This window comes from Temnothorax curvispinosus, unplaced genomic scaffold (assembly GCF_003070985.1).
Source record: "Temnothorax curvispinosus isolate PA1 unplaced genomic scaffold, ASM307098v1 QBEX01016573.1, whole genome shotgun sequence".
Lineage (NCBI taxonomy): Eukaryota > Metazoa > Arthropoda > Insecta > Hymenoptera > Formicidae > Temnothorax > Temnothorax curvispinosus.
In genome coordinates this window covers 45,661-52,205 of record NW_020226353.1, presented here as the reverse complement: position 1 = coordinate 52,205, position 6,545 = coordinate 45,661, and the positions used below count along the sequence as shown (strand labels likewise).

Below are 6,545 nucleotides of genomic sequence, written 5' to 3'. Positions count from 1 at the left end.
TGTTTCAACTTGAAATGACAATATTTTTTTATCGTAACACCTTGTTTTATCCAAAGAGATCAATTCGAAATCTATTTACATCTCAATTTAAATTGTGCAATTACCATGATAATTATTTAACTTCCTTTCTGAAAAGTACAACCCTAAAGCCCGTGGCACATAGAAAAACTTAAGCAGTAAAACTCAAGCAGTAAGCAAATCAGCCAATCACGGTCAAGAACTTAAGGCACGGCCCTAAGCGGTAGCGAATCCATACCGTTGATTTCTTACTGTTTAAGTTTTACTGCTTAAGTTTTTCTATGTGCCAAGGCCCTTATTTTACCCTGGCAATAATGAGATATTACAAAGTCCGCGATCGTTCCTTGCGAGATTGTCAGAAGCTATGGATTAAGATTAAGAAGCCGCGAAATATCTGCAATTATCGTAAATTTACGAGCACGTATTGCATCGGCGAGAAAATCTCCGAAGATTTCCATCAAAAAAGAATTGTACACTACTACGATTTATGTATTAAAATTGCGAGACGAAAAGATAAGGATAGCACAGAGAGCAACCTGCTTTAAACAAAAAAAATAATTATTACAATCTATAAAACATTCTAAAACCTTAAATTCTTTTTACTATAATTTAACTATCTTTTTTATTTAAACTAGGTTTTGTCGAGGTTTGTCTTAGCGTCGTGGGAGGCTATTATTTGCACGTACGTCATCGTAATCGAGTATTCAATTAAAATAAAAATGTTGCAGTAAAAACTTTATCAAGAGAATAAATTAGTAAGCCTGCCAGATCGGGGTGCACCTTCTTCCTACGCTCAACCGATATCGGCGCCCTCCTCGCCATATTTCAGAACAATAAGTTTCCGCGGTCTGTGGCGTACCTGGCACCGCCGCCACGAAATAAAACAAAACAATACACATTTAGCTCGCGGAATACGGCGGAAAGCGGACGAGGCTTTAAATGGTTTCCTACCCCGCTTACGAACCGGCGGTAGGGCGGCGGGGCCGAGGACTGCTAAAACTGGAACAGATATTTTCGGCTTCGATGCGCCGGCATTCAGCTTCGTTGCGCCGAGGCGAGGGCTCGTTTGGTATTTGCCGGTATCGGGACCGCCGATAAATGGGAAAACTTTCCGCAGGCGGGGCGTTTTCAGAGCGCGTTCCCGGTGAGAAATAACGCGCTCGCCGCCCTCCGCTTTCCGAAAGGTAACGCACCCTTCCGTTTTCGTGCCGCCGCACTATTCTCTCTCGCGTGGCGGCTCGAAATTGCCTCTGTATTTCGGAAAGCTTAATCGTGTGTGCCACGCCGGATTACGTGATTTACTTGAATTATTCTTATCGGTATACCGGTAGCCTTTGTTCTCCAAGATTTACTCGCTTCAAAGTTTGCCCTTTTTCAGGAATTTCTACTATCATTGTGCTAGAAAAATTATTGGGCCATAATCAATTATCGAACAGATTCTCTTTTGCTCAGTACTTCATTTTAAATGCAACTTAATTGCATTTGATATTACCTTATAATAATTTGAAGATTTATAATCTGTAGATTCGACAGCGCAAGATATTGTTTTAAGGACATCTTATTTTTTGTTTCTTCAAGCTTTCATTAACTTCTATTAGATAAGTTTTGTTACACTTATTTTTTAATTGACATTATCACCTTTTTGTTATATTTATCGTGTTTGTGATATCAGTCGATTCTCAACTTCAATGTCTATTGGTTGAATATCGTGAAGGTATATTTTTATTTCCCTCTCGTGAGAGAGCTATGAGAATAACAGGTATTTTGGGCTTTGAGGTGAACACTCGAGTTGTGCAAGCTCGTTTGGTATTTGCTGGGTATCGAGTCGGCAGACAAATGAGAAAACTTTCCGGAACATTTCCGACCGATGCCGCTGCCGCCGCCGCAAAACGCTACAGGCTACCTTCGGTTTCGAAAAGGCAACGTACCCTTTCGTTCTCGTGCCGCCGCTCTATTCGCGCGGGGTGCGCTCCCGCGTACGCGTACGTCTAACAACGTCTGAACCTGTATTTTGCAGTGCCCCTAACTTATCCGCGCCACGAATTAGCCTCTTGAGCTTCGACCCGATGCAAACGGAGCAGTCTCAAGCCTGATTACGTTCAATTCCGGACGAGTTTACGTGTTTTAGTTTGAGAGACGATCGAGTCAGGCGGAATCAGTTCCGCCTATTATCGCGATTATTAGCAATATAATATTTTTACGAAATAAAAAAAGCGTATTAATGTTTGATTCCAAATTTATTAATTTGTATTAATACCGTTGCTCTCGCATACATTCGTAATTGAATTAATTAACAGATCGATTTTCTGTTCCAGGCACTGAACGGGTTCCTGCTAATACTGACTTGCGACGGGGAAGTGTTTTTCGCGACCCATAGCATAGAGAGTTATCTTGGCTTCCATCAGGTATGATTGAATTTATAATTTAGACAACTGTCATATCGATTTAGTAAAGAGAAGAGGAGACACAGATATACCGCATAAAAGAATCCTTAGATTTATATTCAGAATAATAAGCATACTGTAATACAATGTTATAAATTTATTCATATTTCTACATCTAAATTACTTAACATTTTCAAGCGGAATTCAATTTTCACACACAATTGTTAGTACAGATAATAATATAATTAAAATATATCGACTCTTCCAAAATACTGTTTCCGAAATCGAATGCCTTAAAAATATTTCCCCGTCAAAAAATTCTGTCAGAACTCGACGCGCAAATCTCTGCCGACGAATCCGATGGCTTTTAAAAAAATCACCTACGTGTATCTCAAAGGCAGAAATCGTCGACGTATTTATAGATCAAGGATGCTTGCGCATTTGTCCCCCCCAAGTCTCCCCCTTATTGCAAGGTAATTCTAGACATAATTCACCCTCGCTGTTAGTTTATGTTCAGTCAACGTGTGTCCACACCCAACACGCGGCAATCACGCCAACGCTGTCAAGTCAAGTTCACCGTACGTGTCACGTTTGCTCAAGGCATCATCCCTTTCGCGAGACAATGTACCCCATCCACCAGGACTGACGGCCGGCATGCATTTTTCAGTAGTAGCAGTAGGTCATCGACGCTGACGGACAACACGCTCGCGACGTTGCTCGGCTCGGCTTATTATTATAGTGATTGATTTTCTCTCTTTTGATGTTTGGACAGAAAAATCTCAATTCGTTGTCACGAGTTTGTTCGTGATAACTCATCGCTCGAAATCAGATTTGTAAATGTTTACCCATAATAATTTATTAATAATTAAAAAAATGGAGAACATAAGAACATTAAAGACGCTAAAGACGTTCCGAATGAATGCGACGGACGATAAAAATGTAAATCAAGTTATAACGCGCCTTATATAGGAATCGAGCCTGCTCTTGAAACGTCTTTTAATATTGCATGATTCGGCGAGTTCTTTTTACAACTCGATGCTGCACAAACGGCGATGTGCGCCAGATCTCAATTATCGCGATTTCAATTATCTTAATTCATTGCGAACGGAATCCGAGCCGGTACCGTAGGTATACATGCTGCCGTAGTCGCCGCGGATTTGCATATACGCGAGTACCTCGAATAAACGCGGAATTGTCGAATAACAAACGTTTATCGGGAGCGAGATGCCATCAGATCCGAATTCCGACAAAGTCCTTAATTAATTATGACACCGGATAATCGTGCCGGGCAGGACCTCGTTAAAGGCGACGTAACTCCGGCGATTTTATTCGATCGCCGCCGTCGGCGACGACGATCGGCCGATCGCGGGTATCGAGAGGGGATCGTCCCTCGGCTGGCGTTCCTCGGTATATGGCGAATGGATCCGCGCGCGGTGTGGGAACCACGGAACATCCGATCCCGATTCGACCGTGCAGACCGAATCTAATTGCGCGGCCACGATCCACACTGTTGCACATTCGATTGCTACCGGCGTTCCCGCGCGCGCACGATCATTTGAATACTTCGAGCTCCCGCTCGAACACCGAGGTTTCCCCTTAATGATAAAGCGGCTGTGTGTAACCACAGCCCCAGCGTGGGCTATTGGTTCCACGCGAGAGAATTGTGTACACAGTGTAGAAACAGATTTTACGCTATATTCATGCCGATACATCGGCGCGCTCTCAACGGCACGTCCATCCGTCGCGTTTCGATCGTTTCGAAATCGCCGAGATTTAATGACGGCGTGAGGTGTCGATGGATCTTTAATTTCTCAAACTCGCCAAATCGTCGGCGCGGTCGAAACGTATGAAATCGGTCGCATGAGTACTCCTTACTGCTGCGTGTCTCCGCATCGAAACTATAAGAGATAAGAATGATAAATAATTGACCAATGTGTGTTTAAACATAATTTATTGACAAATCAGAAACTTAACTTCGCCAGTAAATAATTAATAAAAATGGCTTTCACTCGATCCAGCTACATGCATTTATCAATTGTAACATTGGTTGTGGTTCTTTTTTGTGTAAATCTTTCAATCACTATGTGAATGTTACAATTAATAAATATGGCTGGTTGGGTCGAGTAAAAATCATTTTTTATAATTTTTTACCAATTTAATTATAAATATGATTGAAGAATCATAGAAAAGAAAATTAATTTTCTTTATATATGCAGCATTTTATAAATACGCTATAAAAATTTTATTTTATAATTTGAGTTCTGGAATCTATAGATTCCAGATGGACGGAAGACGCGTGAGACGTTTGAGACAGGGCATACATTACGTTCTCCGTATTTCAAGAAAAAATAAATTCGATCGCGTTATCGTCGGCCGTCCACGCGAGAGCGCATTAAAGAATCATCCATCTATACGGGGGATAGGTGCTCGACTACCCGGCATAATACCGTCACTCGAGCCCCTTCGGTACACACCGAGAGAGGGACCCCGGGCACGCACGCGAGTGCAATGTGCATACATTGTAAAAAATGACGGATGATGATTTCCCGAGCCGATGACTCTCTATACGGGGCGCACGCGAACGCCGTTGAGTATGAATTGCAGAAAATAGCGGACGATGATTTTCTGACTCGATGACCGCATATCCGAGACAACAAAAAAAAAGAACCAAGAAGCGGTTTGTTATATATGAACGCGTTCTAGATTTCCTCCTAAATACCCCTCACGATATGCGCACATATGCGCGTATGTATGCGTTCGAAATCACCGAACGGAAATCATCCACCCCGGTTTCGTTGGGAATGACGGAAGTCATTCAACTTCTTGCAGAAATCCGCGCGAATGTGATTGTGGGAAAAAAGTGCGCTACAGTTTTATATTGCTTTAAGATGTATGAAAAAAAATTTATATATTGATAGAAATTAATCTATCTTTTAATTTCACATATCAGATTATTATTATTATTACTTTCTGCTATTTATGGCCAATTTTTATAAAATAAATGCGATGGTGTATATTAACAGAAAAAATTATAATTTGAAGACATATTAGATAAAGTTTATTAACTAGAAACGTGTCATAAGTATGTGCTAAAAAATAGTTAACAAAATATGCTTTATAAAAAATAATATTTATAATATAATTCAGCTTCATCAAATATTGTACTTTTACATCAATTTAATAATTAATACTACATTTTATCTTCTTTCTAATGTATTTAAACCTTATCTTAATCGTTATAATAAGTTTACTTTATATATTCAAAACTAATGCTATATTTCGACTTGAAAATAGAAAAGCGGGGATGAATCTTACGATATAATTCGTCTTCTTATCCACAGAATCGCACCGGTAGTTCAATTCTCATGATTTATTGATTATTCACGCGCACTCGTGTTTTACGTTTCTTACCTTCGTGGCGCAGATTTTCTGATAATCGTGATAGTATTTTACAACGTTGTTCGTAAACGGATCTTACGGAACACGCGTTGGAAATTATATTGAAAGGCCTTTCATTCGTATTCTTTAACAAGCTCGAATTATTACGCCAACTTTCGTGTGCACGAGTATCCATTGAGACGTAACAATGCACGCAACGGTACCGTATATACGTACAATATATTGAGAAAAACAAGGACGATGACTTCGCACGAAGCTACGCGTTCGAGGAAAATGGTCGTCTCGTTATACGATTTTTCTTCTGTTTTTTTCTCTTTATCTTCGATTGTAGTACGATTGTGTCTTCAATCACGGTGTTTGCAGTATTTGTTTCACATTAGTTGATTCTCGTACACAGTTATTATGTACACCAGGCGAATCTTGCCTTCTATCTTTTGTGGCGGGAATTACTTAACGTGACAAGGAATGACATTACAAAATTTCTTTGCATGATTAATAGCCCATTTCTTCCCCTCTCTCCACCACACCTATCGTTTATGTGTTTTACATTGCAATATATATTTTATTTAGCAATGTATTTCTTCCTAAGAATTATATCTTCCAAGCACTGGCGGATTCTAGGGAGAGGGGGGGGGGTAAACCCCTCTTCTAAATAAAAGAAATCAGTTTTATTAAATTTGTTTAAAAAATCTAAGAAAAAATGCATTAAACGTTGAAGCAGGATCAAAAATAAAAGCTAAGCGT

The 6,545-nt window shown here is 40.1% G+C and overlaps 1 protein-coding gene across 1 annotated transcript in view; it reads left to right on the top strand.

Moving 5' to 3' along the window:
• Positions 1–2,336: 2,336 nt before the first annotated feature.
• Positions 2,337–6,545, top strand: part of LOC112466804 (circadian locomoter output cycles protein kaput-like) — a 33,038-nt gene continuing 28,829 nt past the window's right edge. The window contains exon 1 of the mRNA XM_025035128.1: positions 2,337–2,423. The gene's annotated coding sequence lies outside the window, so the exon portion shown is untranslated. The remainder of the gene's footprint in view (positions 2,424–6,545) is intronic.